Source organism: Miniopterus natalensis, chromosome 12 (assembly GCF_054644295.1).
Source record: "Miniopterus natalensis isolate mMinNat1 chromosome 12, mMinNat1.hap1, whole genome shotgun sequence".
Taxonomy (NCBI): Eukaryota; Metazoa; Chordata; class Mammalia; order Chiroptera; family Miniopteridae; genus Miniopterus; species Miniopterus natalensis.
This window is the reverse complement of record NC_142092.1, coordinates 18,019,091-18,044,380: the sequence shown is the minus strand read 5'-3', so window position 1 is coordinate 18,044,380 and position 25,290 is coordinate 18,019,091. Positions and strand designations below refer to the sequence as shown.

The window sequence follows — 25,290 nt, the reverse complement described above, 5'->3', positions numbered from 1 at the left end:
GATAGTCCCAAACTATGTCAACCATGTCCAGCCATTTACACACACACACACACCCTATGCTGCAGTTATACGAATCCTTGATGCTTCCTAAATAGAACAAATACCACTTTCTTGTTTCTGTGCCTTTGCAAATTGTATTGTTTGCCCAGAATATCCTTCTTTGTACTGACATATTTCTTATCCTTCAAAATGCAGCAAAAATGCCACCTTCTCAATGACGTCCTCCAGGATCCCCTCGTGTTCATAGCAATTTGCATATCCTTTGTTTAGAAAATGGTCTTTATTGATTTTTAGAGAGAGAGGAAGGGAGGAGAGAGGAAAACAACAAACAAAACATTAATGTGAGAAACATCGATAGGTTGCCTCCCATATGTGCTCCAAACAGGGATCAAACCCACAACCTAGGTATGTGCCTTGGCAGGGGATTAAACCCGAAGCCTTTTGGTGTGGGGGCCGACACTCCAACCAACTGGGCCACCTGGCAAGGTGGCTTTATTTATTTTTATAATCATCTTGCCCCTTACCCTCAGTACAATTCCTCATGCATAGTAGGTGCTCGATAAATGTTTAGTCAATGAACAAGTAAATAAACAAGTAAAAATTGAATAAAGAATTTTTTTCTGGGACATGATAGGCAGTTAGCACCCAAGATATGTGTCTTTCAACAGATGAATGTATCATGAAAATATGGTGTACATATATGCAATGGAATATTATTCAGCCTTTAAAAAGAAAAAAACTCTGCAATTTGCAAAAACATGGATGAAACTGAAGGCTGTTTTGCTAAGTGAAATAAGCCAAACATAGAAAGCCAAGTATTGCATGATCTAATTTATATGTGGAATCTAAAAAAAAAAAAAAAAAAAGGTCAAACTCATAGTAACAGAATTAAATGGTGGTTACCAGAGGCTGGGAGAGGGAGGTGGGAGGAAGGGGCAATATTGACCAAAGGGTGCAAACTTTGTTTTTAGATGAATAATTTCTTGGGACTTAATGTACAGTATGGTGACTATAGTTAATAATAATGTATTATATACTTGAAATTTACTAAGAGAATAGATCCCAAATGTCCTCACCCCCCACAAACATACACATAGGTAACTATGTGAGGTGATGGAATGTTTTAATTAGTTTGATTGTGATAAATCATTTCACAACATATACATATATCAAAACATATTGTACACCTTAAATATATAAAATTTTTATTTGTCAAAATATATCAATAAAGATTTTAAAAGAAACAATCAATAAATAAAATAAGAAAAAGAAAACTCACTTGAACATCAAGGTGAGCAGTTTCTTTCCATTAATTCACATGCTTTCAGCCAAGATAAACAGATGCTGAGGTAAAAGGAAATCTGCTGAAAACAAGAAAGTAGAGCAAACCTCCCTAAATATAACAAGCTGACAGAGTGCATTCATTTCTAGCCTCAGGACTCACTTCTGCACTAGGCTCAACTCTGAAAGAAATGTGTTTGCCCTCTAGGGAGGTGAGGCTGGGATGTCACCCCCAGGTAGGTTCAGAGGGATAATTGCCTCCGATCAAGTTTTCTGTCAGCTTGTAGCCATTACTGAGACCGTAACAAAGCTCACGAAGACAAGAATCTGTTTAACAGCAACAACAGAAGGAACCCCTGTTTCCTGAGCGCTCCATTTTCCCAAGCAGATGGCTACCTTTTTCATCACCTGAAGGGATTTTCAACTGAAGTGCTATTTATATGCTAGCATTTTCTTATACGGGGCTGTATTTTGCTTGTGTCTGAGAGGAAACAAACTTTTAGAAGTGGGGCCCTTTTGATAGATAATTTATTTGCATAGCTTATGGAGCCTTTCCCCAAAATACTATAGGCCTTTTATTTCTCTATAAGGATCGGATTTTGTCCATCAGTTGGAAAAATTGCAACGCATTGCCTTAACTTAATTATTTAGAGATTTAACTTTCCTGAATGGTGGGAGGGCTGTGAACAAAACACAAATATCCTTAAATTTTTGAAAGTTTTACCTGTGATTCCATTTTACCACCACCTGTCAGAGAAATGGTGCCGGAATAAGGGGATGGTGGCAGAGAGAAAGAAGGAGAGAGCAGGAACCGTGAAAATTGTTTCAAAGTTTTACTTCCACATCCAGTTTTCAAGACCTGTTCTCACTTTCATATTTTACTAGAAATTTGTTCAGAGTGAAGATGCTAACCCTAGCCATTTACATGAAATGCTACCAATTTAAATGCAAACATCTCAGAGGGGGGAACTGACCCAGTCCATCAATCTTCGGTTTTAGAAATGTCTCCATGCACTGAGCACAATAACAGTGACTGGAGTTTCACATTTTCTCCCAGGAAGTTAGAGATCTTTTGATAGAGTCTTTAAATTGTTTAAAATTCTCTCAAGCATACACATATAGAACAAATTATAAATAACATAAAAATATAACTGCTGTATACTCTGATGTTACCTACCAAGCCTTCTTCACCGGGGTAATAGGTGATGCTTTTAAGCAGCTGTGATCAGACTTGAGATCTGGGTCAGTATTAGTCTGGATTTGCCTCTCCCTTGTCCTAAATTTGTATTTCTAACCCTCGTGGATTTTTTTTCTACATACCCACACTGCTGTATGCCAGACTAGTTGCTTCCTGGTAACAGGACGATACACTAAAGGTGGAGCTTTTTTTATCTGCTTTGCAACTGTTCTAAACTCAGAGCTGCAAACTTCATCAACCACATTTCTACAGCTCTTGCTATTTCTACTTCTGTCCTGAATTGCTCTTCTGTAAGTCTCTACTGCAAGAAGTGGAAGACACGTGAATAATGTCAAATGTTCAAGCATTTTTGCCTGAATCTCCATGGGAAGTGTTGGGATGCCATTTGTGGCTTTCAGAATGAATAAATTTTCTTACTGCTGAATTCCAAGAGAGATTTTCTGATTATTACTAATAAACTAGTTTTCCCCTACTTTATTGAGATATAATTGACATATAACATTGTAAGTCACACTCTTGATGCAGATGTCAAACTAGTCTACCAATGACTTGGCATTTTAACTCCTAGTCCTAAATGTCCTCAGTGACTATTTTTGAAAGACACTGATTAACTGTTTAATGAGGAAAATAGTCTACATACTCCAACTTACTTAACAAACTCTCCCCAAGTTTCTAAGCCTCTTTAGCTATAATTAAAAAAGATAATGATGGTGGCATATCATAAAGCTTCCCTTTTTCCACTGAAGCCAGAGGGATTCAGAAGAGTCTGAAATGGGTATAAATGGGAATCAAGTTACACCTAAGGATCTAATTCCTAACTTTTAAGGCTTTAAACTAGTAGAACAGTAAATAGTTTGTCTTCTTTAAAAGGTTCTGGAATAGGCTATTTTTTTGTAAAAATATTTATTGAGAATCTACTAAATGCCAGGCAAATAGATCTAGTAAAACATGGTCCTGGTTCCCGTGGAGCTTGCAGTGTAGAATCAAGGCAGCTAATTAAATAAGAAGCTTTGACAAAGTTGGATGTGTGTTATGACAGAAGAAATTCAGAGCATTCTCGTAGAGAGGAACAGTAGAGAAAAGTTCTGAAAGAAGTGCCACCTAAAAAGGTACCTGAATGGCAGGTGAGTTGGGGTTAGGAAAAGAAGTAGAGGTAACACTATGTTTGAAACACTCTCCAAAGCATTCGTTGGTTTGTGAAATGAAAGCATAGTGAAAACATGGAACTGATAGAAATTCAGAATGGCTGGAATTCAAAGGGAGAAGGTACAATGTCTCAAGATGAAGCTGAAACATAAGGATGAGATTAAGGAGAATACTGCAAGCCATGTTAAGGAATTCTCCCCCACCACTGTCCCCCAAGGAAAGTAAGAAGCAATTGAAGGGCTTCTTGTTCTAGAAAAAATGTCACTGTCGACAATGTGGCCAACAGATTGGGGCAATGTTCTTTATATAATTGAAACAATCAAAATCTTAATGGAGTTCCATAATTAGATTCTATTTTAAAGGATTACAAAAAGCATATGGAATATCAATCTATTCATAGCATGGAGAATCTTCAATAGTTATATGTGTGTTTTTTAAAATGCATATTACTATTCTGTATCTACAGAAACCATTGAGAAAAAGATACTGGAAGACAGCCACATACCAACTGTTCCTATAAGAAGTATAATGAATGTTATAGGAGATTGAGGAAAATAAGAATACTGAAAATAAAAATTGGAATTCTGTCCTGCTGAGGATCAATATGCTGAGAATATATTTTATTTTATGTTACTTATCTTTTGCTGGGAAAATATTTTAGAAACCCAGCATAACAAATTTGAAGTCCTACCTTGATTAAGGTATCATTTTGAAATACTGAGATATCCAGTTTATTTGTTTGTTTTTCCTAAAAAATATGTAGAGCCTACCAAACTAAGTGTTGGGAAGTCTACCCTGGATGTGTATGTGTGACAAAAACAACAAACTTCTCAATTCCTCTGCCCCTAAATCTGTTCACCCTCCTGTGTTCTCAGTCTCCGTGATGGCTTGTTCTTGCTACTAGGCACCAAAATAAAAATCTGGGAAGCATGCTAGACCTTACACCTGATATCGACTTAGTCTCTGATTTCAGCCAATTGCATTGCCTAAATATCACTCAGATCCATCTTTCGCTCTCTAGAACCACCTCTCGAGCCCTTGACATCTCTCACCTTAAGTATTGCAATATTCTCCTAACTGGGTTCCCTGAATCGAGTTCTTACTTTTCTTTCAGACCCACACCGTTCCACCAGAGAGATCCATCTAAAATGTGGATCACACCAGGTCACACTCTGTCTAAACTCCTTCATCACATTACCAGTGCTTCTTTCAGCAGAGAGCTTTTCTTCCTTCCTTGAAAGGTTTTAATGGAAGTTCAGTGTTATGATCTCAGAGACTTCCAGCTTCATAATGACAGAACATCTTGTGTGAAACTAATCTTTCTTCAGAAAGCCGTGATAAACTCTGCACAAAATATTTAAAACCCAACAATTTAAAGGCACTGGAGAGTGACCAAAAGCAGGCAGAAAATGAGATGCTGTGACCCCTGAAATTAGGGAATCACACAGGGTTTATCTAGCTTTTCCCCTGAGGGCCTCTCTGGTCTCTGTGGTGTTTGAATGTAGAGCACCAAAAAAATTGAGAGTCTTACAGGCCTGAGGAGTAAATTAAGGATTTTCCTCCCAGAAAAGATGAAGTCAGACAAAAGGAAGCCTCAAAAATGAACAAAGCTCCAGTGATCTTGGATAATATCAAGCGATCTAACTTGTGTGTAATTAGAATTCCATCAGAGAAGAGAAAAATGAATTTTTAAGAAGTGTATGTCTGTATCTATACAGACATACCAGCCAAAACAATTTCCAGATTTGATTAAAAACTGTCCTCCAAAGAGCCAAGTGAATTTCAAAGATAATAAATCTAAATGTTGTATTTTGAGTTTGCTTTAAAGAGGCACAGGGAGCACTTAGAGTTGGAGGCTCACTTCAAAGAGTTTGTCAATAGCTCTACAAAGAGTTTCTTTCTTCTTCATAAGGACAAAGGTCTTGGTTCCTGGTTAAAGTAGTTGGGAAGGAAAAAAAGAACTGTATCCTCGGTTGTCAAATTGGTATACATTTGTCATTTATTGAGTTTCTACTGTGTGGTAGGTCATTCTGTTACTGGACAGGGGCCAGCCCGGAGTAGCCCTGCCTCAGGCCGGCCTGTGGTGTGTGGGTCCTTGACTTCGTGTAGGGAAGATTTTGCAACACGAGTCCGGATGGGTTAGAGAGTATGTTTATTAACGTTGAGGACAATGAAACAAAAGAAGGAATTAGGGTAGAAGAAACAGTAGAGGAGTGCCTAGGCAATGCTCTGCTTTGGCTCTCTAGAGATGTTATTAGAAAAAGTGAGCCAAGGTGGGTCTGCTGTTAGCTCACTGGGAAGTGAAGGTCACAGTGACAGAAGCTGGGGAGTCAGAGAAAAGGGGATCTTGGAGGCAGGATCAGAATGAGCCCCAGTTGAGCTGCTGCTGCCCTGGCTGCAAGTCTCGTGGGGACCTTTAGAATTTAGGAAGAAATAAAAAGTTCACACCCTGGAAGGAGTGAACCATGCTGAGTCTTTGTCCCAGGGAATTTTACCCTTTTTTTTTTTCTCCTGCGGGTGAGAATCTTAGGGGAGAGTTTCAGTAGGATATTCATCAGCTTTCCAGGTGCATTTTTAATATGCTGACACATCAAAATGAGTGTATAGGGGAATTCTGAATTATTGTTTGATCTGTTTTACTGTTTTACTTTTATCTTAGGTCTGTCTTGGCTTTAATAGGGTTTTTGTTATTTGTTCCCTAGACTTCATCTGTCCTTGGGTTGAGCTGGCACAAATGGCATTAATTGGGTCTTTGTTCTCTATTTCCCAGGCCAGGGTGACTTGAGCTATGTATTCCCTGGTTAGGGAGGAGGGTCTGAACCATTTGCTCTCAAGCGTCCTTGGTTGGGGAAGATAAGGTCTTACCGTTCACAAGCTGGCTGCAAGCTGCCCAACTGCTTGGCCTTGTTTCATTTTCTTGTCTCAGTTTCCCCAGTCCCCTTGCTCAGGGATTTTCCTAGCTTCTTACTATCCTGCCACAATTCTGGGTGCTTTACCATGTTGTGTCATTTAATCTACACAACCTTGTATATAATTTAACAGATAAAAAAAACAACCCTAAGGTTCACAGAGGTCTGCAACTTGCTGCAGGTCATAAACCTTGTAACATTTAGAAGCAAAATTTATATATAATTTGGTGTATAAATGAAACCTGTACTTTTCCCATCACTTTTTCCTTAGACTTCCTCTACATACACACACACACACATATATATACACAGAGTTCAATAACTATTTGCTAAATTAATGACGAATATTAAACTGCTATGTGAATCTAGTGACATGTCATGCACTGCCATTTCCCAGGTTTGTTCAGCTATGGCCTGCATCCAGAAGCAAACCCTGCCCACACCCTGAACTAAACCTGGCCAAAGCAGTTAAGTGTTTGCAGTTTCAGATGCATCTGGAATTAGTCTTGTTCCCCTAAAAAGAGTAGTCAGCGTACCAAGACGGTTCCGCCAGGCTGCTTTCTTTGCTCAGCAACTGACTTGTTTGTTCTATGGTTCAATACTGAATTTGTACTTTAGTTTTTTATTGTGTATCTCATTTACCTTGTTAGTCCTATGGCTGCCCATGGCTGAAATCCAGTCATCAAGATACCTTTCCATGTGAGTGGACATTACCCTCTTTATCCACTGGCATGGGCCTTGATCCAAACCAGATAGGCCAATTAGAGCCGCACTAAAGACTTGGAAAATTACTCTCTCCCATGGCTATCAAACACCAGCCTAGACTGAGTACTAGTTTACTTTTTGGTCCTTATGAACATTGAAAAATGGACTGTTATGTATGTCTATGATGACCATCCTATCAATGAAGGTCATATCCTGAAAATCATGGCATTTCCCAATTACCTGATCCATCCTTTATGAACCAGGCAGATGTTGAGGTCCCAAGTGCCTAGCAACAGAGCCTGCTAAAAACTGTGGTGTTTTCAAAATCCAATCCCTGAGAATATTTACTTGAATGTGAAGGGTGGTAGTATTTGTGATTGGCAAGCATTCCATCAGTGGTAACACACTTAAAACCATGCTTTACAAAGTAACAAAAATAATATTAACTAGGATTTATTGAGTATTTGTTATGGGTCAAATTTATATATGCATTGTCTCATTTGACCCTCACAACAATCAAAGAAGAGAAGTGTGGTAGGCAGAAAAATGGTCTCCAAAAGTTGTCCACATGCTAATTCCCCAAACCTATGAATATATGTTACAATGCAAAAACAAGAAAGGTAGCAGATGAAATTAAGGTTGCTAATCAGCTGCCTTTAAAATAGAGGTTATGTTGTATTATCTGAGTGAGCCCAAAGTAACCATGAGAGTTCTTAAATATGGAAGAGAGAGGCAGAAGAGTTAGTGTCAAAGTGATACAATGTGAAAAAGGCTCAACTGGCTCTTGTTGGCTTTGAATACCGAAGGGGGATCACAAGCCAAGGAGTGTGGGCAGCCTCTAGAATGTAGCCCTGTAACACCTTTAGTCTCCTGAGACCCACATCAGACTTCTGACCTACAGAATGAAAAATAAATGTGTGTTGTTCCAAGCCACTTAGTTTGTGACAATTTGTTACAGAAACAATAGGAAATTAATACATGGGGGATGGGGGAGCTATTATTCTCCTGAAGTTTAGATGAGAAATTTTGAGTCCCAAGTAAAGGGTGTTAATTACCTCAATACAGAAATACTTTGTGATAAAAGAGTCTCATAATTTGGACTATGAAGAAGACAATAAGGTGAAGTTTCTGTTTGTTTTCTTTAATGACATTATTATTTCTTCCACCCATACCCCAGAATGGATGTGAAGCACTGGCTGACTGCATGTATCGTCATACAGCATATGGCTTCAAAAATTTAAAAACTGGCTGAATAAAGGAGTTTTTCTGAAATATATGTTTGTTATCTTACAATTATGACTATTTCACATAACTGACAAAAGCATCCTCCCAGTTCTAGTACAGCTTTTTACATAAGAAGCCCAAGAACTTTTAAAAAGTCAATAAAAGGGAGTTAGTGAAGCACAGAAACCTATCAGAAAATGGTTTAACTCTATCAGACAATGGCTTAAATGTGGGACTAGCACATGGATGTTTTTCACTGAGCTAAGTGCTGTTTTCTGTGGTCTACTGCAGAAATCAAACAGTTGTGTCTCCTGCAGTAAACCACCTCATATTAGTGTCTCTGGCACCACATAGCAGAGCTTTAGTGTTCGTGCCAAATTCCTGAGGGGTGTCAGACACATCACATGAGCATATTTCATGATAAGCCCCATACGTGTTTTTATTAAATATTACAGTAAATCCCCACCTGCATAAGTCTGAATAATATATTTCTGTGGTAAATCCTTCACCAGGCTATGATCTATACTGAGACTAAAATTGCCTCAAGCACCTTTCATTTTTAGTACTTTGTTCCAGTGACTTTAATCTACAGCTTACTTCATGAGCAAAGTATACACCAATATATCTAATGAGGCCTAAACCTTAGTTGACTTAAAAGACCTTTCTCTAGGGAAATGAAATGTGGTTACTATTATGAAGTCAGCTAGTAACATAAAAACTATGTTTAGCAATTTCTTAATTTCATTTGTCAGGCTGCAGAGCAGAGAGCCAAGACAATTGCCTTAATCCTTTGTTCCTTATACTATTCCCACCCACTGACAGGCAATGTTTGGTTGGCTCCTAGAGCTAAGCTTAGGAGTCTGGCTGGGGAAGAGTTTTCACACTGGTAGGTCTCTCTTCCACCCCTTGCCCTCAAACTCTCCCCTGGTCATGCAAATAAACACCCACAAACAGTTCTCTCACATGTGTTCAGGCCATGTATTCAAGTCCCTTACTCATGGTCCGTCATTTCCGACTTTCTGTCTTGGATGACCAGAATGACTAAAGACCATGAAGATGTTCCTTCTTATGCATCTTCAATAATTTTGTGTGTACCTCATGGTTATCTCAGTCACCTAGAGGCATAATATTGCTGCATAACAAATGATCCCTATAACTCAGTGGCTTACAGCAATAAATGTTTATTCTTACCTTTGTGGATCTGTACATGATAAGATCCAGCTAATCTAGAGCTCTTTCAGAGTGTGGATCTGCCAGTCTTGGCTCCTGGCTGTAGGTTCAGTTCAAGTCTGTTCCAAGTGTCTTCGTTCTGGGACTATGTTGATGGGAAGTACCTGTCCAAGGCATGTTCCTCTCATGGTGGAGCACTGGCAAGTAGAACATTCAGGCATGTTTCTGGTCTGCTTATGTCACCAACACCGCATTATCAAAGCAACTTACATGTCTAAGCCCAAAGTAGAAAAGTAGAAAAAATATACTTCACTCCTACAAAAGCAAAGCAAGGAAAAGAATGATATAAATCTTTTATGGGAAAATGGAGACTTGAAATAAAAAATTCAATCACCACAATGGCCTATATGCATAAGCTATGTTGTGCTTCCTGCTGAACCAATTCCTGGCATGATTAGGGCAGAGGAGGGGTTAAAAAAAAAAAAAAAAACTGCAGTTAGAATAGCAAGTTCCCAGAAATAAGTTAAATTAAGCAGTTATACATTTACATAATATTAGATGGTTTTATTAGCTAGCATCCTTAATTCTTGTATTTTAGCATCATTACAATACATTGACATCTTCTTGTACACTTACACCCCCATTCCTCCCTGGGTAGATATTCTGCTACTAGCACTGAGGTATTTAAAAATGGTGCTAGCTCTAGAGTTTAAAAGACCTTAATTTTAATCACATACCTACTATGTATTTGCTAAGTAACCCTGCATGAGACCTTCTGAGTTTCTTGGCCTAAGTTTCCTCATCTTTAAATTACAGTAATACCTGTGCTGCAGAGTTTTACAAGGGTTAGACATTACACATGATAGGTTTGGCACATAGTAGGGGTTCAAAAGACAGGAACTGATTTTCTTATAATTTCTCCCCTTCTGTCCATCCTTTCATCCAGCATCCACCACATAAATCTGTCCATTTTGACCATTTGTGGTCATGTCACCTGACACAGCAGAAGCCCTATAAACTTGTCAAATAAACAAAAGAATGAGTGGACTAAACCCAAACAACAATTTGAGGCCATGACACTGGGGATTTCAGGAGCACAGTATCTGGAGAACTTTCTCACAGATTGGCAAGTCCCTGGCTCTGTTCTCATTCCAGTGGCTTAACTCTGGGGAAACGTTAAGTATGGAATTTCAAGCACATCAGTGTCAAATTGTACAGTGAGATTTCAACTAGGCTGCAGAGAAAACCAGATCCTATCCCATGCCTGGATGCTTTAGGTCAATAGGGTTTAGAAACTTTAAATATCCCTTTATAAGAAAGAATCCCTTGAGATCCTATATTTCACCTCAAACCTAATGTTTGACCCCACTTCAACTTTTTAATACAGCAATTTTCAACCTTTTTCATCTTATGGCACACAGAAACTAATTATTAAAATTCTGTGGCACACCGAAAAACATATTACATTTTTTGCTGATCTAACAAAAAAATAGGTATAATTTTGATTCACATGGGATAGCTATTGTTGTGTTGACTGTTTTCATTTTTTTTTTTTTTACAATCTAAGGGAAAAAATTGCTGTCCTAATATGTATCATAAATAAAACTTACTGATAAATTATATAATCAATAGCCTAACACATTACTTCAAGAAGAAAGGGTTCATCTCTCTTTCTCATCATTGTATTCTTAGCTCTTGACACCCAGAAGTTCTATAAATTTGTCAAATAATTAAAATAATTAATGGACTAAACCCAATTTTCAAAAAAATTAAAGGACTTCCTAATTAAATACATCTAAGCCCATTAGTTTTACTTCTCAACTCAAAAAGCATATTTATTATTCTCTTCCACATCATCTTAAAGCTGTTATTTCAAATAATTTTCAGTCCTAGGTGTTAATATTTGAATTATAATAAACTACTCTTTATAATTTTCTACTCTGGATGTATGCAGCATTTAGGGATTAAAGAGAAGATCATTATAATCTAACCAGAGATATATTTGAATTTATAAAAGGAATAATAATGTTAAAATAAAGCTCTAATTATTCCACAGTTTAAACAACTGGACTTTAACTTTTAAAGTCTCATAAAATGATATAACTGAACTTAGACTTAATCTTTATTATACTTTCTTTAGAATAAAAAGTAAATATTTGGCAACCATTCAAAGGGATTATTATAAAATCACACCAGAATTTGAACTGAAGTAACAGTTCAAGGGCTGCCAAGGAATTCACTAATCTATGAAGTTATGTGTGTGTGCATGTATGCACATGTGTGTAGACATAATATATAAAATAAATTCTAATCCATTACTTGGTATAAATATATACCTAATGTATAATGATATGTAATATTTTATGTATATAGTTTTATATATAACGCACACCCAATGCAAAAGTACCAATATAATTCTAAAAAATACATAAATCTTATATAGGTTTTTATGGAAAGCTTTCTAAATAATAGTTTTTATTCTAATTAAATTAATTTAATTTGAAAAAATTTATAAAAGTATAGGAAAAACTAAAATTACCTGTAATGGGGATATTTCTATAATCCTCAGTAGCACAACCTAGGAAAAAGGAAGCCCTGTTAAATTTTTTGTATCATTTTTTGTGTGTGAAGATATACATATTTATAGAGAGAGAATTAACAAAATTGAAGTCACAATGCATAAACAACTTTACTCTCTGCTTCTTTCACTTGAAAATACACATTACATAGAAAGTCTATCTTTCAAAGGCCTATATTATCATTTTAATGACTGTATAATATTCTATACTATGCATTTATCCAGTCCTCTAATGTTGGACATTCAGGGTATTAAAATTTTTCTAATATTGTCAACAAGACAGTAATGATGGTCTGCTGCCAGCTACTCCATCCTACCCAGAAGCAGACATCCATCTAACTAAGTAATAATAATCCTTTTGACCAAATTTTCAAACCAGGCCAACTGTCTGGTCAGTAATCAAACAATAGATTAGTGGTTCTTTGGCCAGGTACCCACCCCTGGTTGAACCAGTCAGAGGAGCAGATATATGTTTACAGAGTTGAGAATAGTGCTCATCGAAGTGTGGTAACTGTCATGAGATTCTAAGATAAGCAAGATGCTTTCAGGTGGCACATGAACACATAAATAGTTATATGTTGGTTCTTAATGAGTAACAAAGCAATATCAACAAGGTAACCTGTTTGCATGACTATTTAAGTCAGTTTGGGTGATGATTTACACTTTTCTTTCATTCATTGAACAAATATTTATTGAGAATCTATAAACCTTAGGCTCTGTTTTTAAGCATTGGGGATTCCACTATGTATAAGGCAGATAAAAAGTTCTACCCTCAGGAGGCTTACATTTTAGTAAGACAAATAATTAAAAAGTCAACAAATATTTCATTTAAATTCAGGTAGTGATGAGTAATATGGACTAAATTAAGGAAAGTAAGGGAACAGAATATGATTAGACAGCCTTGGCTTGATTTTAGGCAGGGAAGTCTGGGTATTTCTTCCTACAGAAGGAATAACTAGTACAGAGGCCTGAAAGAGAGCAAGCCTGGTGAATTCCAGGAAGCAAAGCCAGCCAGCTTGACTTAAGCAGGCCGAGCCCAGGGGCGCTGGTGAATCAGGAAGGTGATTCGAGGGTCAGGTGGCAGAGGGCCTTGGAAGCCTTTGTAAGGATTTACCTTGTTCAAAGTGGAGGAGCCAACTGCAGGAGGGTTTGAAGCAGGCTTATGCACAACTTTCTATTTTTAAAGCGTAATCTGGAGAGAACTGATTGGAGGAAAGCTAGAACAAAAATAAGAAGACAAGTTAGGAATTTAATGTCACAGCCAGATGTAATAATAACCTGGACCGAAATGATAGAGGTGGGAATTGCCAGGTTCAAGGTATGTTTTAAAGACACAGCTAACAAAGTTTCTTGAAAGTATAAGGGAGACAGTCGAGGGGATGCCTAGATATTTGATTGTGCGATTCAGTCAATGGTCATGCCATATACTAAAAAAGAGAAGCTGTGTAAAGAGCAGATCTGAGAAGGAAAAATGAATAATTTTGCTTTTTTATAAATAATTTTAACAAATAATAAGTTATTAATGAATGGTTTTTAGTTATGCTTCTTAGACATACAAGTGAAAGTATCCACTAGATAGTTAGAGATTCAAACCTGGAGCTAAGGGGAGAGGGTGGAGCCTGATTGTCATCAGCATGAAGATGCTATTTAAAGGCCTGTGCCTGGCCGAGATCACCTTGGGAGTGAGTACAGACAGTGAGGAGGGTAAGGCCAAGAGCTTGAAGCTGGAGCGCTCCACCAGTCAGAGTTCTGGAGAGAAGCGGGAGGCTGCAAAGGAAACCAGAGAGCAGCAGTGTGAGGCGAGAGGACAACCAGGAGAGCGGGGCGTGCGGGAGGGCCAAGAACAAGGTGCTCCGGAGGAGAGGGCGACTGTGCCGGGAGGTCCCATAAAATGAAGACTGAAGATTGACCACTGCTTTTAGAAAGGCGGAGATCACTGGTGATATCCATGGAGCAATTTCAGGGGAGTGGTGAGGGCAAGATTCCAGTTGAGGTGAGTTAAAGAGATGGAGGTGAGAAAGTATGACAGCGAATACAAAAAATTCTCGAGAAGTCTTGCGGAAAAAAAGCAGCCCAGGAATGCAGCTGGAACTAGAATGTGACAGGAAGTCTAGGAAAGGTTTGGGGTTTTTTTGTTTTATTGAGATGGGATGTCTATTCCTATGTTGATGAGAATGATCTCGAAAGAGGGGAAAGTCTACGTGCAGGAAGTGAGGCCCAGAGTGGAGGGTTTGTCCTCAAGAAGAGCAGGGAGCTGCTTATTCTTTTTAACTGAAGGGAAAACAGCCTGAGGCCATGAAGCTCTGTTGGTAGATTTGGTGAAGGGAAAAGGAAGCAGTTCTCTCCTGCTTGCTTCTATTTTCTTAGTCAAATTTTAACCATTGAAGTTATTCGCTGAGCATGAAGACTGCGAGGGAGTGTTGTAGGTTTGAAAAGAGAGACTAAGATATAAAACAGTCATCTGGAAAAAGTGGACAGGAAACTGGTCAGAGAATCCCAGCAGAATTACTTTCCAGTGCTGAGAACCTACTTGAGAATGGCGGCCATATATGTAAGGCAAATGTGTTTTTCTTCCAACCCAGTTAGCTGCTTGAGCACATGTGGAGCAGGCAGAGTTGGGTATAACTAGAGTTTGGGTTTTGCCAGGGACGTGCAATAGAGATAAAGGAGAAATGAATTGAGGGTGCATGCAAGGGAGTTATGGTACCAATCTATGGAATCTAAGCTGGGTACAGAAAGAAGCAAGGACAAGAGGAGAGAATTGAACAGAGAAAATGTCACGGGGTAGATCTATGAATTACTGGAGTGGCGGTTCTCTTGAGCGAGGAGGCAGGAGGAGGTGCTGTGAATATCAGGAAGTGGGATGATGGAAAACAAGGTGTGAAGGGTTACTGATAATAAAAAAGATCTAGGCTATGACTGTGGGAGTAGGTGAACCTGGTTGGGGGGAGAGTGGAGAGGAGGAAGAGGTGTTGGAGTGAGGCGGTCAAGGAACTAGAATGGATCTCCTACGAAAGTGGCTCTGAATTCTTCTTGCACATCCAGATCAACCTGGGCGTTTAAAAAAACACACACAAGCCCGGCTGGGCGTGGCTCAGCGGTTGAGTGTCGACCTAGGATCCAGGCGATCGGGGTTCGATTCCCGGTTAGGGCACATGCCCGGGGTGCGGGCTCCAGCCAATCAATGACTCTCTCATCATTGATGTTTCTAGCTCTCTCTCTCCCTCTCCTTTCCTCTCTCTGAAATCAATAAAGATATATTTTTAAAAAAACACACAAAAACACACACACAAGCAAACACCTAATGTCTGAATCCTATCTTGAGTAACCAAATCAGTCTCTATGGGACTTGGGGAGGACCTGAGCACAAATATAATCTTTAAAAACACCACCAAATGATTCAAATGTGCAGCCAAATTTGAGAATCAATGACATATGTAGATGTCGAAGTCACAAAAAATGATGTCAAGAGTAATGGAGTAAAGACATTCAGTGAGTCGGTTGCTAAAATCTTCCAAGCATAAAGCAGAATGACTGGGTGTGTAGCAAATGAAAGCAGCCTACCGTAACCTTAAAGGAACTGGGGTTTCTGAAAGAGAAGCAATGATGAGAAAGAAGAAGAATGTCTGTTTTCCTATTCCCACTTCTAAGGCCTGGAAGTGTGGGTTGTGGAAACAAAAGCAACCACCCTCTGCAAGGGCACCAGGTATGCAGTTTGCAGTGGGGAGAGCCAGGTCTTAGAGCAAAAAGGTGAAGGAATTTTCAGAGAAGAGTCTGAAGGTAAAAGAGCGTATGCTGTTCAAGTTCTGAGTTCCAGTGACCACATCGGAAGGGACTGCAGCTTTGAAAGGGATGGGAGAGTGGGTCAAGATAAAGGGATTACAGAAATCTATGGATGAGAGTTTCCTGTGTTGATCTCATAGGCTTGGACTTCTGGTGGCAACTGAGACCAATGAAAGTGTGGGGCATGATTAGTCTCATGGCGTCTTAGGGAAAGGTAGAAAATTAATTCTAAGTATAGCTTCCTTCTTGGGGTAGAGTGCTTAGGTAGTATGTGATGATAAAAAAAAAGGTAGAAGAACTGGGGTGGGGGGTGGTGGGAAGGGAAGGGAATCTGTGAGGCTCTGAAGCTCTTTTAAGTTGGACCAGCGACAGTGTCAGTAAGGGGGAGAAGAATAGTCCCTGCTAGGAGTAAACTATGGGTCTTCCTTAAAATCTTTGACACAAGCAGTTAAATGGTCTGAATCTCAGGATCTATTAAATTATATTTCAATCATCTATGTGCCTGTCTACGACCTGGCTTAAAGTTATCCCAGCAGAATTATTTTATTATCTATCTTTTTACCCTTAGCACTGAGCACAGTGCTTGGTATAAAGGAGGCCCTTAATAAATGTTTGAGGTACTGAAATAAAATGGTTAAAAAGCCAAAGGCAAAGTTTTGTTGTGTCTAGAGAGAAGTAACTAAGCGAAACACAATATTTTGTTAGAAATTCTGGATTGTAACCTTACCAAGCTGGACCTAAAGCTAAGTACACTTAGATTCCTAACCACAAACAGCACTTTTATTTTTTACTCATTAAAAGAATTAAATTAAAATAGTTTCTGCCAGGAATCGGTGCCACAATATATGTGTTTAAGTATTACATTAAGAAATCAATATTTCTGGCTTGTACTAAGTACATTAAGCACCCCTTAATTCAAAAGTGTGAAGAGTGTGGCATGCTTAAGATTAATTTCCTGGAAAGAAAAGATAAATTTGAGCTGCTGATCTAAGGAGATAATGAGACCTTGACATTATCCTTAGTTCTAAAATTTTTTTCTTTTGGGGTACAGGTTTTTTCTTTTCTTTGGAGTTTGTTATTTGAAATCAGGACAATCTAACAGAAAGCAAAAGCAAAGAGACTCCCTACTCAAAGAATCTGCTGTCTGCTCTCAGCCTCTTATACTATCCTATTGTAGGTCTCTTTTATTTATAATATTGTATCTAAAAAAACTAAATATCAGGTGTTTAATCTAATGGTTTACTAGGATATTTTTTTTTTAATTTATCTTTATTGTTGAAAGTTTTACAAATGTCACCCTTTTTTCCCTCCATTGACCCCCTCGGCCCCTACCCCGCTTCTGTGCACCCCCCTGGGCCTTATTGTCTGTGTCCATTTTCTTATGCTGTATATCAAAGTAAATCCCAAAGTTAGTTATTTATTTAAGGAAAAATAAAAGAAAAAAATGGAAGACCAAGATAGTCCTATCTGAATGCAGCCCATAGGCAATAATAAAATTCAAAGGAAAATATTCAAATATACAAAAAAATTTTAAATTGCAAATATGTAAATTACAAAACAATTGAGGAAAAAAAGTATTTTCACCAAATGTGAAAAAGGGTTAATATCCATATTTAAGTAAATAAGAAAAATAAGCCAAATAGTTAAGTGATCAAAGAATATGAACAGCTTCACACAAAAACAGATATAAATTGTAAAGAAAATAAAACAAAATAACAATAAAAATATTAGTTTGCACTTATCAAATGAGTCAAACTGGATTAATAATAATCCAAATGGGAGTGAGGTTGTGGTAAAAAATACACAATACATGATAGTGTAATTTAGGGGAACCATTTTGGAAAGCTATACTGAAATGTCATTGTGTTAAAGTTCTTACCTTTATATTTAATAATTCTAGTTCCTAAGTAAAAATATAAATAGAATGAATACAAAATGTTCCAAGATGCTCATTGTGGTTTTGTTTATAATTGTAAAATAACAGGAACAACCTGTACAATTTACAACAAAGAGATGTTCTAGTATTATGTGGATGTGGCATTCTTGGACATGGCAGTGCAACAACTTCATGGAGCTATTGAAACTAATACTTTTGAAATCTATGTAGCCACATGAAAAAATATTTATGGAGATCGATGACAAGAATGAGTAAGTTTAAAATCGTGTGTGCACTGAGGTTTGGAGGGTATATCCCCCCAAATATGTGCAATTTGAACTAAGATGAAAAGGGACTAGGCATTTTTAATATAATCGTTTCAAAATTAATAATAGTGGTAGCTAATATTTACTAAGTACCTTGTACATTTTATCTGATGTAATTCCCAAACAACCCAATTAAGCAGGTACCATTACTATCTCCATTTTATAGATGAGGAAATTGAAGCCCAAAGAACTTGACTTTCTTCAGGGTCATTCAGCTGCAAAGGGGCACAGTCAGAATTCAGCCTCTGGCAACCTAGTCTCATGATGACAGAACCATGAGTTTCTCTTTGTTTCCAAGCTGTCCTAGACTACAGTTGAGCCATTGCCTAAATGATTGACAGAGATTTTCTGTAAACTTGCCCATTCAGAGAAAAGGTATAGAAAAGAAATCTCTTTAGTTCTTTGCCAAATTCCATGGGGATTTCTCTAACTCTTTTTAAGAATTATGCAGTTTTAAAAAGTCAGAAAAACAAGAAATAGCCCTCCATCCCTACTATCATTCCTGATAAACCAGCCTTCGCTATAACTCATTCAGGGCGAGCTAATACAGGCGCTCCGCAGACCGGTCAGCTGTGCCTTGCACGCTGGGATGAAGGCTATGCCCATGTGTCCTCAAGGACACAGCACTGTGGTGACCACCCCCTCCACGGCGGGTGGGAGCTGCCATGCTGCAGAAAGAGCTACAGGGGTGCCCCCCTTGGTGGTGGGAGATACCTTCCAAGGTCCCCAGTGGATGCCCAACACCATGGGTAGTGCCACACCCCATATATACTATGTTGTTTCCTACACATACATCCCTATGATAAAGTTTAATTTATAAATTAATCACAGTAAGGGTTTAACAACAATAACTAATAATAAAATAGGACAATTATAACAATACACTGTAATAATAGTTATGGGAATGCGGTCTCTCTCTGGGAATGTTTCATTGCACTGCACTCACCTTTCACTTAAAGGAAGCACGTTCACGGCTTCTCCTTTCCATGCCTGACGGCCAGCATCGCTGCTCTTGCGCTTTAGGGCCATCACTGAGTAAGCAGGGTTACCTGAACCCCAGAACTTCAACACTGCAGCAGTGGCTCTCTAACCAAGACGAGGCCAAGCACCCATGGCTCGCAGAGCACCTCCAGCGCGGATACGCTGGGCACAGGGTGACTGTCCTCTTGCGAGGAGCGGCGGATTTCATCACACTACTCAGAAAGGCCAGCGATTTAAAGCATTCATTGTTTACTGGAATTTTTCATTTAATATTTTTGGCTCTCGGTTGACCGTGGGTAACTGAAAACACAGAAAAGCAAAACTGTGGATAACTGGGGACTACTGTACAATGAAATCATAGAAAATCCCGTTTCCTGTGCGGAAAAATGCGGAGGCACAGGCTAGAAAATAAATGTGTTACAACAATTGGATATTTTTTCCTTTCATAAATAAAAGCCTGCAGAATATTCTGCCTTGATCATTTGTGCCAGATGACAGAGCATTCTTTTTGCTTCCATTCAACAGCAAAGGTATTGAGTGTCATCCTGCATGCATACCCAGGAGAGATTTCTTTTAGGAGAACAATGCACTGATTTTTCTTGCATAGTGTGAGGCCTCAGGATTGTGTTGACATTTTCAGCAGGCCCAAAATACTGATTCATCACCCCAAACTAGTCTTCATCTCTAGCTCACTCCTAAGAATCAATACTTTTTCTTATTTTTCATATATTAAGATCTAAATATTTCAAGGACTTTTCCTACAAGTCTCAGCAATAATGAAAGAAACCTGAGACAGTAGAAAGAAAACAACAAATGCGCAAAGATTAATTTTCAGCTAAAACAAGTTTGTTGAACTACCTTTGGGTTAGAAATTGCTTTTATTCTCTGGGCATACTCATAGCTACTTGGACTTTGCTGTTTTTTCCCCCTTAGATTTTTATCTGGGTGACCTGGATAGTGTACAAGATGTTCAGCAAATTGTTCAGTATGTAGGAGGAAGTCACTAATTTATCCCCCCTGCTTTACTGACTACGAAGCAAATTCACTTAGAGGCAAGGCGCCAGAAATGCCTTCTACACAATGACCAGCAGTTAGACGATGTGGCTTCTGGGACAGGATCATGTCAGCAGCCACAGTCAGGGGTAAGCCTTGCTAAGGCTTGTCAGCTTTGTGTAAGTCATTTTTGTTTTCTCTTAGTGGACAAAAGAGAAAAGGACAGTGATTAAAATCTACTCCATGGCACATTTGTAAAACATTTTAAGATTCTTCTAATGGGATTTTTTCCTACAAGGTACAAAACACAAAATTACATTAACTATCTCTGTTATGCTGGGGGGAGGGTGGGTATTTATATATATATATTAATATATAATATAATAAATTTTATATATTTAAAGATGCATTGCTATGTTTATGAAGAAAATTTATATATAATATACATGACATATTATTTAATGCCAGTTGAGACTTCCCTTAAAAAAATACATAGTCAATAACTGTGCGATAACTATGTATGGTTCCAGGTGGGTACTGAAAATATCAAGGGGAACACTATGTAAACTATATGACTGTCTAACCACTAAACTGTACACCTGAAACCAATACAAAATAATATTGAAAGTAAACTGTAAGTGAAAAATAAAAAATAAAAACAAAAAAATCCATAGTATCTTAAATTTCTTTTTAAGAAAGTGAACCTACTTAGAAAGAGCATAAAGAAAGATTCACTGAGGTGCAAGATGCTTTGTAAATAAAGTATGATTCAGTGTAAAATCTGTAACACTTAATTTGAACACAGGGAAAGATTTCACAGACCTCAGTTTTAACAGCATAAATGCATTTTTTTCCAGCCAGTGATTTTGATTTTCATTAAAGTGACCATGCAGTGGCATAAACAGAAGTGTTTGCTGCCTGCTGGATATGGGTGTTTACTTCTTTAAAGCTAGGGGAATTTTGCTAGGATTTAATTTTTACATAAAGTGGAAGTTTAGAATACACTCACCTCTAGTTGGTCCAGTCGAGCTGCAAGATTCTATTAGTGCTTCACTCCCTGACATTATTTCTAGGGCATTCTCACAGAAAATTTTGGGTGAAAATATACTGTCATTTTCTTCTCTCCAAAGACATTGTTTGAATTCACCCACAAATCAGAATTCATGGGGTTTTCTTCTGGGCCAGGAGCACCCTGCTCTGCCCCTCAAGTAAACTCCTGTATCACTCTGTTCTGAAACAGTTCTTTGTTTGCAGGGTGGTTTCCTCTATAAGCTCATTTAAGGCCAAAACCTTTGTCTTATTCATTCAAGTGCACCCTTTCTACAAATATTTACAATAGCAATAGACCCCCCTAGAAGCAGACAATTGGCAAGAACTTTGCACACAGCAGATTCTCTACATTTGTTCAATAAATATTAGGTGTAACTCAGAAGTTGAAACTGGGTTTCTCAGAAATGGGCATAGCTCAGTAGCAGAGTCTCCCCTCTCTCCAGCCCATGACACCCAAACCAGCTTATGCCCTGGTATGATAGTGAGTTCTGTGTATCAACTTGGCTCGGAGGCCAGTTTGGCCAAACATGTCTAGACGTTCAGGTAAAGGTATTTTTTTACATGTGATTAACACTCAAATGAGTAGGCTGGAAAAAGCAGATGACCCTCCATAGTGTGGGTGGGCCTCATCAATCAGTTGAAGGCCTTCAGAGAAAAACTGAGATTCCCAGAGGAAGAAGGAATTCTACCTTCCCTGGGTCTCTAGCCTACTCTCTGGCAGCACAGCTCTCTTGCTAGGAACCAACCAGTGCTCTTACAGAAAGCCAGAGCATGAGTATATGATTAGTTCACCCCTCTCATAAGCTTCCCTGCTCCAACCCCCTGGACCAGAGGGAAGTGGGTATGAGATGCTTCACAAACATCTGCATCACGCTGCCTCTGAACCCAGCATAGCTGCTTCTGCTCTGCATCTGCTAACCTCTCAGGGACGTGAACCACAAGCTAGAAAAGCCCTGGGTTTATTTGTAACTACCACCTCAACTTAAGTCATATGCCTTTTCCCTGGAAAGTCGTGGATTATTTGAAAATGAGGGATTGTCTCCACCAGTAAGAGCAAGCTTTAGACAGCAAAACCTACTCTGCCAGAAATACTTTGTTGCCTCTCAGTAACTTTTGTTTTGTACCAGCCACCTCCTCTGTTGAAATGTATGCATTCCCTTTAGCCCTTTCCAGATGTGTTAAGATCTGATTTTATTTCATTATCAATTCCAAGGAGACCATCTATTGATCCTTAAAGGAGCTGCCAAACTAGATTGAGTTCTCCTCTTAAAATCCTAGACCACTTGCAAACCTTTAAAAAGTAACCCAGAGGTGCCTAGAAGATTGATCACTCTTCCATAACAAAATTAAAGGTCACAATTTACAAAGAATGAACTCTATTTTCTAATAAAATCTTACAGTAAAAGCCAATGATATTTAATTGCCCTGATGTGTGTCTAGTAACTTCTTAAGACAAAACTTTTGTTAAAAGCTGAAAACAATTTCACATCTTGTCCTTCCATCCATTCTCCACATAAAAAATGCAAATTAGATCACAGTAGAATCTCCTATTTAAAAAACTTCAATGCTCTGTATGCCCTACAGAATAAAATCAGAACTCCTTGGTGTGTTATATAAAGATTAGAGACACAAATGTTGATGGACTGGAAGGGGAAAGGTCTGGGACAAACTGGACAATACATATCATTCATTGGTCCTGTGTTGGAATTAAAACAGTATTGCAAGATCATCTAATTTTCTAGAAAGCCTGGAAATCCAGATTTTTCCATGTAAAACATCCTAAATGTTAAATGTTGACACCTTTTTTTAAAAAAAAAAAGATACTGAATGAGCTGAACAAAATCCATCTAATTTCTGAATTCAGCCCACGGGCCCCACTTTGCAATGCTTGACTTCGACGTTCATCCCTGTAGAACTTCACCACAAACTCTGCCACTTACACGCCTACCTGAGCTCTGTTCATAGTCTGATAAGGTAGCTCTGTAAATGCATCACACGGGCTCTCACTTCTGCGCCTTCAGGCACTTGTTCCCCAGCCCGCCTTTGGTCACGTTTGCAAGTCCCTTCTTGTCCCTCCCCCCGTTTTAACTGTTATTTCTTGCCAAATGGGAAAATGTAGCACAGTATTTTGTAGATTCAGCTGTAACCAAGATGAACTGACAGGAACTCAAGGGATGCAAGGACCCAACTGCAAAGAAGAAATCAACATGCAATTGACCAAATCGTGCATATAAACAATGGCGGAGCTGCCCTGGGAGAGGCAGGGCTTTGAATATGAATCCCCAGCCCCTTTACTTGCTACAAGTAAATAAAACTACCTCGCAACAAGGGCTCCTTCTTGAATAGAGCACCCCCGGAGGCGAGCCCCTGAGCTCTGTAACACAAACACATAGTCCTATTTCATGATTCAGCTCTAGGGCCTTTTCTCAAGGCATCCGTCACCCCTACGCAGGCCACACTCATCACATTGCTCCTTACACTCCATTCTCTGAACTCTATACAACTTCCCTATTACACATGGGAAATTGTTTGGTTTTTTTTTACCTGACTCCCCCTAAAATATTCTAAGCTCCCCAAAGTCAGGGACAGTATCTCATCAATCTCTGTATTCTCTATAATGAATGCAGTGCCAGGTATGTCATCAACACCATTAGCACATATAATACTTTAAGGATGTTCCTAGTGCTTTATAAGCATGAACTTGAACTTTCACACCAACCTCATGCCTTATCCTCATTTTACAGATGAGGAAACTGAAGCAGAGTGTGACAAGATTCAAGACCACATAGAAGAGTCAGAGACCATGCTTCCAGACCACATTTCTTCCCATATGAAGCAGTGCTAAGTTGTGTCACCACATTAGTTAATCCTTAAACTATTAACTTTCTCGTACTCTTTCATTCTCCAGCGTAACCCCTGATAAAAGAGGCGGAGCTTGTAAGGAAAGGGTGGAAATTCCATGGGAGCTAAGCCTGTCAGCAAGGACCAGATTAGAAACCCAAGGACCACAGCTAAGAAATGGGTTTGCATTAGGAGAATCCAGGATGGCACCTGAAACCCCTTCCCAAGTGACCTTGGAGGAACTTTCCCTTACTAGCATGCTAAAAATCATGCCCGGTGAAGACTTAACATTAAAATGAGACAGGTGATGTATGGCCAGGCATGTTCCAAGCATGTTTAGAAACTGTGCATGTTCCCCCCACAATTCAGAGAAGTCTCTACCTTTTTCTAGGAAATCCGTACCCCTGAACCCACATACCTCCCACCAACCCTTTAAGACTTTCCTGATTTCCTCAAATCGGGATGAGGGTATCTTTAGAGCATAAGCTCATTGCTCTGCATTCTTTGATAAATAAAATGTCTGCTCTGCTTTACTGAATACAGTCTTGTTCTGTTGGCATGAGTTCACTGGCCAAAAGGACCTTATTTTGGGGTCCCAGACCCATAAGGGAAGAAGACATTATTCCTTGGAGATAAAATTAAGTCTCAGGGCCATTTCCTATAGTTGAGCACTCTTCCGTATTTCTAATTTCTCTCTTATGTATCTTTCAGTTGTTAGTCAAATAGAAGGGCTCGGAAACTGTTTTGCCAAAAAAGTATAACTTTATTTAAAAAGTGGTATTTAAACCTTACCTAGCCTTCTGAATTCTTCTGCCCTTGATTCAGGCCTGGTGAAAACAGAGTGTAGCCTTGACCCCGTGATAACCCCATTAGGGAGTTTCTTTTGGTGCAAACAGCGATTTAAGCAAATATGCCCTTCTGTTTTTTTCTAGTGCTCTTTGTTATTGTAGTAAAATCTAAGTTGGGCTTCGTGTGGGAGATCAAAAAGCCAAAGACAGGGGACTTTTCCTTACACGCAAAAATGCCACAGAATACTTTTTATTCCCATTCAAGCAGTTATTTATCTCATAGCTCAGGGATGGAAGATGCCTTAAAAAGAAACTAAGTGCTAGACTGGCCTCTGCCCCTTCCCCCAGATGGAAGTTTCACAGACCCGTTTGAAGTTTCAGGGCAAGTGGTGTCACTCTCAGAAACCAGTGGGTCTGCATTTTCCTTTGCAGTTAAAGCAC

At 38.7% G+C, this 25,290-nt stretch overlaps 1 long non-coding RNA gene across 1 annotated transcript; it reads right to left on the bottom strand.

Annotated features, from left to right (window-relative positions):
- Positions 1-1,301: 1,301 nt before the first annotated feature.
- LOC107541201 (uncharacterized) lies at positions 1,302-19,219 on the bottom strand. The gene is made up of 5 exons (XR_015715433.1): positions 19,143-19,219; positions 13,326-13,428; positions 12,173-12,211; positions 9,655-9,830; positions 1,302-1,361 (listed from the first exon to the last, which is right to left on the bottom strand). It is a non-coding gene; the product is annotated as an uncharacterized LOC107541201 (long non-coding RNA).
- Between the last annotated feature and the right edge of the window lie 6,071 nt (positions 19,220-25,290).